Here is a 9978-nt window from a genome sequence, read left to right as displayed (position 1 = left end):
GATCTGACGTGCCTGCGGTCCCCCCACCCGGCCCCAATCCAGACGTCAGATGAGCTGCCCGCCGGACCCCCATGGAGCGCCCGGCGTGGCTGGAGTGTGCCACACGTGTCTGCGCCACAGCCAAGCCCAGGAGCAACGGAGGCCTCAGAACCCACCGGGCCGCAGGTGTCGGCCACCTGAGACCCGCCTGGGACCCGCCTGGGACCCGGAGTGCGCAGATCGCACTCAGAGGCCTCTTAACACTGCGTACGGTCCCCTGGACTTGGGGGGACTACAACCCCCAGGAGCCTCTGCGGCGAGGCGCTTCCGGGAGCTGAGGCACTTCCTGCCACCGTGGCTGCGGGTGCAGGTGGGTGTGGCGCTGAGCACGGGCCGGGAGACCAGCACGGTGGTGGCGGCCCTGGGGCCCGGGGCTGTCCGTGGACGCACGTTTTCCACGTGGCGGCTTCCCACCAGGTCCCATCTGCCCCCAGCCCTGCGCCATCCGGGGAGCGGCCGGGGCTGCCCCAGCGCCGTTAAGTCCAACCTGGGCCGGGCCACAGGCCTCTCATCCCAGAAAGTCCACTGCCTGGGGGGACTTTGTTGTATTTGGAAAAAGGTTTACCCTTCGGTCTTCGTGATAATCCCCGAAATGGGTATCGTTATCCCCACTTCCCAGGTGAAGAATCAGAGGCAACCTTTCTCAGTATCTTTACTCTGAAGGATGCTCAGGTCTCGGGGACCCCTGCCTAAATATTATGTCTGCCCCTCACGGCAGAAAAGGCGGTCATGATACAGGCGACATTTCTGAGATCGAGAAGATACACATGGACCATGGCCAGACCATAGGTGGAAGCAGGACTCTGACCTCCCCCGGCTGCACCTCTGGGGGAACCAGCCCCTTATCTACAATAAACACTCCAGAAAGCCAGATTGCTATCTCTGCAACAATCCAGGAAGTTAACCGGTAACTTCTGTAACAGTCGGCCCCCACTGACTGGGACTTAATCAATAACTTACAGCTTCCCTAATTTTCGTCCCCACTTGTAAGTTAGGACTAACCTGTAAAGTCAAATAGGCACCCCTAACCAGTCACATGGGACGCCCCACTTCTGGTGAGCCTCCTCCAGTTTCCCCAAGCCAACAGCCTCCGGTGAGAGCTGCTCAGAATCCTTGCCTTCTGTCCGCTGGAAGGGGGTTCCCTTTTCCTCTGCCTGCCTTTGAGTCTCTGCCAAAGTGTGAGTGACCCGCATTGATACCTTTGCTATATAGCACACTGAATAATTTGATTGGCTTTCCTTTATTTTCAACAATGTAATTGTCAGTGTTTTCCTGTAGATTCTGTTTATTTTGGCCAACTACTCTTTTTTTTTTCTTTATTGATTTGAGAGAGAGAGAGAAACATCGATGAGAGAACATCAATGAGAGAACATCGATTGGCCGCCTCCTGCATCCCCAGCCTCCTGCGCGCCCCCACTGGGGATCAGGCTCACAACCTGGGCATGTGCCCTGACTGGAAATCGAACCGGGACCTCTTGGTGCATGGGTCGACACTCAACCACTGAGCCACACTGGCCAGGCAATAAATTTATTTACAATGTTGCTGGAATTGCCTGTAGAGTTTCAGTAACCAAATATGTTATTGATCTAACATGTATTCTTTTTTTTTTCTTTATCTTCACCTGGTGATATGTTTATTGGTTTTAGATCAATTTTAGAGAGAGAGAGAATAAGGGAGAGAGAGAGAGAAGGAGAGTGAAACATTCATTGGTTGCCTCCTATACACTCCCCCACCAGGGATGGTACCGGAAACCTTTTTGGTGTATGGGATGGTGCTCCAACCAACTGAGCACCCGACCAGGACAAAATATTCTTTATAACATGTATGGTATGAGAAAGAGAAAGGTTAGGGCAATGAATGTCATCATGTGATTTAAAAACTATTAAAACAGCCCAGCTGGCATGGCTCAGTGGATTGAGCGTCCTGTGGATTGAAGGGTCCCAGTTTGATTCCCAGTCAGAGCACATGCCCAGGTTTCGGGCTTGGTCCCCAGTAGGTGCATGCAGGAGGCAGCCAACAGGTACTTCACATTGATGTTTCTATCTCTCCCTCCCTCTCTCTAAAAAAAAAACAAACAAAAAATCAATAAAAACATATTTTTTAAAAAACTATTAAAACAACTTTAGCTGCTGCTTCTTTTTTTTGATGGTATGTGCCCCTAGTGGGAACCGAACCTGGGACTCTCTGGTCCGCAGATCGACGCTCAACCACTGAGCCAAACTGGCCAGGGTCAGCTTCTTAATTAATATGTTCAAATAGTAAGTTGCATGTCAATACTTTGCATTAATATTGGAAACAACCCATTAGATTCAGCCCATGCTTTTTTTTTATCCTCACCCGAGGACATTTTAACATTTTTTGTTGAGATAGAGTGGGAGGGAGAGAGAGGAAGAGAGAGAGAAACATCGATGTGAAAGGGACACATCCAGTGGCTGCCACCCGCACGACCAACCAGGGTCGGGAACAAACTGCAACCAACCTGCAACCTTAGCAGGAACCGAACCCGGGTCTCTCTGGACCGCAGGCTGACGCTCCAACCGCTGAGCCAAACCGGCCAGGGCAGCCCATGCTTTTTTAGGGGGGAAAAATGATATTCTTTTGTAACATGGAATTGCTTTTCCTTTTGTTACTACTTCCTGTATCAGATTTGGACATCAGCAATTTGAGTCCTTGGAAGATTCATCTACTTAGCTTTCCATCTTTTGGTTTCTTCTATAGAGAATTATAGACAGAAATTGTCTCTAGAAAACTTTCAAAAGATTCATTTGTCAGCCTTTTGAGTATATAACCATTTATTGGATTTTTTTTTTTTTTGTACGTGCCCCTAGCAGGAACTGAACCCAGGACTCTCTGGTCCACAGGCCGACGCTCCAACCGCTGAGCCAAACTGGCCAGGGCTAGAGAGATTTCTAAGAATCAGTATCTCTTTTGTATTGATTAGTACAACCAGAGATTTGTTTATCACTTGTATATTTCTTCCAAAGTCAATGCTCTAGATTTATTAATTCAATGTTTTTCTTTTCTTCTCTAATGAGAGAGAATATTAAGCTCTCACAGTTATCTAACATCAAGATCACAGAGAAACATCTTTCTTTTTTTCTTATCCTCACCCAAGGACATTTTTTCATTTTTTTGTTCAGATAGGAGGGAGAGAGAGGGGGAGAGAGAGAGAGAAAGAGAAACACATCCAGTGGCTGCCACCCACACAACCCAACCAGGGCTGGGGACAAACTGCAACTGAGGTACGTGCCCTTAGCAGGAACCGAACCCGGATTTCTCTGGACCGCAGGCCGACGCTCTAACTGCTGAGCCAAACTGGCCAGTGCGAAACTTCTTTCAAATAAATGGGGAAGGGGAACATTCACTTCGAATTACAAAAGGAAAACCAAGAATGGATGGAACCATGTTATTTTGGACGTGGATAAAACTACTCTAATGGAAATGCCAGAACAACAATGCCTTAAACAATCATAGAGAGTTATTTCTCATAAACCCATTTGGACAGCTCCACAGGACTGAGGAAACTAGGCTCCTTCTAAATTACTACCCTACCATCCCTTGGGTGTTTTCCCCACCTGTATGATTCAAGATGGCCAACACTACATTGGCATCTCAACCAGCAGTTAGAGGGAAAAGGAAATGCATAGAAGGCCCTTTCTTTTCTTTCTTCCTTTTTTTTTTTTTCATCCTCACCCGAGGACATTTTTCCATTTTTTGTTCAGATAGAGCGGGAGGGAGAGAGAGGAAGAGAGAGAAACATCGACGTGAAAGGGACACATCGAGTGGCCGCCACCCGCACGACTCAACCAGGGCTGGGGACAAACTGCAGCCAAGGCACATGCCCTTAGCGGGAACCGAACCCCAGTCTCTGTGGACCGCAGGCCGATGCTCTAACCGCTGAGCCAAACCGGCCAGGGCTGAAGGCCCTTTCTTTTAAGGGCACAATCCAGAAGGAGCACAAGTCACTTCTCTCATCCCATTGGACAGGTCTTAGTCATACGGCCACTGTTATCTACAGAGAAGGCTGGGAAGTGAAGTCTTTGTTCTGGGAGAGCACTGTTTCCAGCTAAACACTGGGGATTCTATTACTTTAGAGGCAGAGAGCAGATATTGGGAGATAACTAGCAGTCTCTGCCGTAGGAGATACGAGAGGATGTGAGATGTTACAGAGAATGCCAGTGAAATGGATCATGACAGCGACATGAACCAACCCCCACTTCACTGAGTTAGACTGTAGATGGCACTGAATTTTGTTTATTTTCTCCATTCCATCAGAGGACACAATTTAATCTGGGGATGGGAGAGGACATGATAAGCAGTAATAGCTACCCAGGATATGCTGGATAGAACTGGAGACAAGGGAATCTAACTGCTCTGATTATAGATTTTCATGTTTTTCAATTTATTTGAAGAACATAATACATGTTTGGTGTAACAAATCAACGCAAGTATATAGAGAAAACTAATCCCCTGCCCCCATATTCCAAAGTAACAAATTTAAACAGCCTAGTATATATTCTTTCATATAATTCTCCTGCCCTGGCTGGTTTGGCTCAGCGGTTAGAGCGTCGGCCTGTGGTCCAGAGAGATGTGGGTTCGGTTCCCGCTAAGGGCACGTACCTCGGTTGCAGTTTGTCTTTGGCCCTGGTTCGGGTTGTGTGGGTGGCAGCCAGTCAGTGTGTCTCTCTCACATCAATGTTTCTCTCTCTCTCTTCCTCCCTCTCTCCCTCTTGCTCTATGCAGAAATGTCCTCGGGTGAGGATAAAAAAATATATATATATATTTTTAAAAATACATATAATTCTCCTACCTCTGTGTATCATATAAAATCATACAAAGACCGATCATGTTAAATATGATTATTAATATGGTTGGGTTTAAATCTCTCATCTTGTTATTTTTTTTTTATTTGTTCTTTGTTCTCTTTTTCATCTTTTCTTTATTTTTATTTTATTTTATTTTTTTTATCCTCACCCGAGGACTCTTTTTTTGCATTTATCTTCAGATAGAGCAGGAGGGAGAGAGGGGGGAAGAGAGAGACAGAGAAACATCGATGTAAGAGAGACACATCGACTGGCTGCCACCCCCACGACCCCAATCGGGGCCGGGGACAAATTGCAACTGAGGTACGTGCCTTTAGCGGGAACCGAACCTGGGACTCTCTGGTCCACAGGCCGATGCTCTAACCGCTGAGCCAAACCGGCCAGGGCTTTTCTTTCTTTATTTTTTATTTTTTAGAGAAGGGGGAGGAGATGGAGAGGAACATCAATGTGAAACATTGGTCAATTGCCTTCCGTACATGCCCTGACTGGGGAAAGAACTGCAGCCTTTTGGTGTACAGGACAATGCTCCAACCACCTAAGCCCCCCTGTCAGGGCTCCTTTTCATCTTTTCCTGACTTCCTTTGGATTAATTGAGTGTTTTTCATGATTCCTTTCTCAGTCCTTTCCAGCTGCTCTCACAGAACACTATTGACTGGCTGGCTTATAACCGACAGAAATTGCTCACCGTTCTAGAGGCCGGGCAGTCCAAGATCAAGCAGATTCAGGGCCTGATAAGAGCCTGCTTTCTGGTTCATAGATGCAGGTCTTTTCTGTGTCCTTGGTAGAAGTGAGGAGGGAGTTCTCTGGGGTCTCTTTAATAAGGCACTAACTCTGCTCATGAGAGCTCTATCCTCATGACCTCCTAAAGGCGCCACCTCCCAATATCATCACATTGGGGGTTAGGGTTTCAACAGAGAAATTTGGGGGGGACACAAACATTCAGTCCATAACAATTCCATTTTGTCTCCCTTGTTGGCTTATTTGCTATAATTCTTGGTGTCTTTTTTCATTTAAGCAGTTGCTTTGGATTCATTGTATCCATTTTAACTTATAACCTATCTTCAGGTGACCTTATGCAACATCATGTAGAGCCTTTTCTGGCACTCTGAGAACTTTGGTCTGCCTGGGCTCTCAGGTCCAGCTCCTCAGTGCAGTGGTCTTCACTTGGGTTACCCTATTTTTTTTTAATCCTCACCCGAGGATATTTTTCCACTTATCTTCAGATAAAGTGGGAGGGAGAGAGAGGGAGAGAAAGGCAGAGAGAGACATTGACATGAGAGAGACACATCGACTGGTTGCCTCCTGCATGACCCCCACCAGGGCCAGGGATGAACCACAACCGAGGCATGTACCGTTGGCCGGAATCGAACCCACGACTCATTGGTCCGTGGGCTGACATCTACCGCTGAGCCAAACCGGCCAGGGTGTGTTGCCCTCTTTGTGCCTGAGTTTTAACACCCTCCCAAGTCTATAAACTAGAACAATCATAGGACTCTTCATTGATTTCCCAGCTCTCAGGAATCACTGTTCATTTCCAGATGTCCAGTGTCTCACAGTAATTGTTTCATATATTTTGTCTGTTTTTTTTTTTCACACTCATCTGTAGAATTAAGATTTTCTACAAATCAGTAAGGAAAAAGCAGATGATGCAATAGAAAAAAGTGAATTAAAAAAGCCCGGCTGGTGTGGCTCAGTGGTTGAGCATGGACCCCTGCAACAGGAGGTCACCGATTCAATTCCCAGTCAGGGCACATGCCCGGGTTGTGGGCCAAATCTCCAGTGGGGGGCCATGTAGGAGGCAGCCAATCAATCTTCTCTCTCATTGATGTTTCTATCTCTCCCTCTCCCTTCCTCTGTCTCTAAAATCAATAAAGGAAAAAAAGAAATTAGAAAAAAAAGTGATAAAAAAAAACAAACTTGAACACTGTGTTGGAGTTATTCCACTACAATGAAACAAAAGAAAGCAAATTAGAGCAAAGAAAGAGATAGAACTATATAATTTCAGCCAACATTTATATTTTTACAATATGCAAAAGAATCTATGGAAAAACTACCACAAAATAATAGAATTTTGTAAAAGAAGCAGGTAATAAAATCAACACAAAAGTCCATATAAGCAAAAGCCATTTAAAAGATATAATGGAAGAAAAAAGATATAATGAAAGAGATGAGCCAATTTATGCTTTAAAAAAAATACAAGCCTTGGCCAGTTTGGTTCAGTGGTTAGAGCGTTGGCCCACGGTCCAGAGAATCCCAGGTTTGGTGCCTGCTAAGGGCATGTACCTCAGTTGCAGTTTGTCCCTGGCCCCGGTTGAGGTCGCGTGGGTGGCAGCCAGTCGATGTGTCTCTCTTGTGTCAATGTTTCTCTCTCTCTCTTCCCCCCTCTCTCCCTCCCGCTCTATCTGAAGATGAATGCAAAAAATGTCCTCGGGTGAGGATAAATAAAAAATACAATACTTAAGCATAATCTTAAAACATCTAAAATCTATATTAAGAAAACTGTAAAAAACACTTTTGAAAGACAAAAAAGGGAGATGAACAAATAAAAAGACATGCCACATTCTTGGGTAGAAATACTTAATTTCGTGAAGATGTCCATTCTCCCTAGGTTAATTTATAAATTTAAAACAATCTCAGTAAAAATGTCATGCATTTTCTTCCCCTGGAATTAAAACCAAGTGATTATACTTTGGAAAAGATCAAACAAGAATAGCTAAACAATGCTTGCAATACAGCCAAATTCCAGTATATTGGAACATATCTGCAGTCTCCACCATTAAAACCAAACACTGGCCCATTTATAGACAGAAGGGAGAGGATCCAGAACAGAACCCACTGCAGGTGCACAATAAGTAAGTTTATGGCAAGGGCAGGACCTCGGGCCAGCGAGAGGGATAAAGGACTTTCTGATATGTGATGCTGGGCTCACTGGCTGACCTTATGGAAATAGATAAAATCAAATATATCTGTCATACCATATGCCCAATAATTTCAAATGAATCAGAGGTTTAAATGTAAAATAAAAAATGAAGCCATAGCCCTGGCCGGTTTGGCTCAACGGTTAGAGCGTCGGCCCACGGACCAGAGAGACTGGGGTTTGGTTCCCACTAAGGGCATGTACCTCGTTGCAGTTTGTCCCCGGCCCCAGTTGGGGTCGTGTGGGTGGTGACCACTCAGTGTGTCTCTCTCACATGGATGTTTCTCTTTCCCTATCTTCCTCCCTCTCTCCCTCCAGCTCTATCTGAAGATAAATGCAAAAAAAAAAAAAAAAAATGAAGCGATAGCCCTGCTGATGTGGCGCAGAGGACTGAGTGTCATCCCATGGACTGAGAGGTCCTGGTTGGATTCCCAGTAAGGACACATGCCTGGGTTTCAGGCTGGATCCCCAGTAGGGGGTGTGCAGGAAACAGCCGATGGATGTTTTTCTCTCACATCTATGTTTCTCTCTCTCTCTCCCTAAAAAAAAATAAAAAATAAAAACATTTTTTTCTAAATGAAGCAACCCTGGCTGGTTTTCTCAGTGGTTAGAGCATCGGCCCGTGGACCAAAGAGTCCCGGGTTTGATTCCAGCCAAGGGCACGTACTGGTTGTAGTTGGCCCCCGACCCTGGTTGGGTTGTGTGGTAGGCAACCAGTCGATGTGTCTCTCTTGAATCACGTTTCCTTCTTTCTCTCTCTCCCTCCCTCCCACTCTATCTGATGATAAATGGAAAAAATAGCCTTGGGTGAGGATTAAAAAAAAAAACACAACTCCTAAAATTAGAGAAAGACAAAAACCCTATATAAACATGTACCCTAGATATGAACTGACAGTTGACAGAAAAAGAAAGGCAAAGTCTTTTAAATATATGAAAAGTTGCTCAATCTCGTTCATTATGAGAAACACAAGCGGCTCTCCCTCACAGGAGCAGGCTCTCACCTTCCCCGTCCCCCTGTCCTTCCCCCGGGCACTTTACCTTTGCCTTTCTCTCTCCTACGCTCCAAGGGCCCTTCTTTTGCTTCTGTAACTTGTTTCCTGAGTCCATGCAGCCCAGCTGGCTCACTTCTACTTCCTCAGTAACTCTCTACATGTGGCTCATTGGTTGAGCGTCGACCCATGCCCCAAGAGGTCACCAGTTCGATTCCCAGTCAGGGCACATGCCCAGGTTGTGGGCCAAATCCCCAGTGGGGGGCTTACAGGAGGTGGCCAATCGATGTTCTCTCTCATTGATGTTTCTGTCTCTCTCTCCCTCTCCCTTTCTCTCTCTCTAAAATCAATAAAGAAAAAAAGTTTTTTAATAAATAAACTTTCTCACCCTGACCAGTTTGGTTCAGCGATTAGAGTGTCAGCCTGAAGACCAAAGAGTTACGGGTTCGATTCTAGCCAAGAGCATGTACCTTGGTTGCGGTTCGGTCCCTGGTCCCCGGCCCTGGCTGGGGTCATGCGGGACATAATCGATATATCTCTCTCACATTGATGTTTCTCTCTCCCCACCCCACCTCCCACTCTACCTGAAGATAAATGGAAAAATATCCTTGGGTGAGGATTTTTTTAAAAAATTAAACTTTCTCTTAGAATGTGAAGAGAAAGCAAAGAGACACACCAGGAGCCTCACGTCTCAGATGGGCAAATCCAACTATTCGGCAACACATTCAAAAATACTTATTAGTTGCCTTTGGAAGATACAAGGAGACCAAGTGATTATTTTGTTTTTTTTTTGTTTTTTTTTGTTTTATCCTCACCCGAGGACATTCTTCGACATTTTGTTCAGATAGAGTGGGAGGGAGAGAGAGAGAGAGAGAGAGAGAGAAACATCAATGTGAAAGGGACACATCGAGTGGTCGCCACCCACACGACCCAACCAGGGCCGGGGGCAAACTGCAACCAAGGTACATGCCCTTAGCGGGAACCGAACCCGGGTCTCTCCAGACCGCAGGCCAACGCTCTAACCGCTGAGCCAAACCAGCCCGGGCCCAAGTGATTATTTTGAAAGCAGGTATATGTAAGGGGAAAAATAAAACATTTATCTTACCTTTCCTATGTAAATAATACCCTTGGGTAACCAAATAACTGATATGGGGTAAGGGGGAATCAATAAATTAAGAATGAATAGAATTATAATATTTATCATTTGGT

This window comes from Molossus molossus, unplaced genomic scaffold (genome assembly GCF_014108415.1).
Source record: "Molossus molossus isolate mMolMol1 unplaced genomic scaffold, mMolMol1.p scaffold_m16_p_4, whole genome shotgun sequence".
Taxonomy (NCBI): Eukaryota; Metazoa; Chordata; class Mammalia; order Chiroptera; family Molossidae; genus Molossus; species Molossus molossus.
This window is presented reverse-complemented; position numbering follows the sequence as displayed.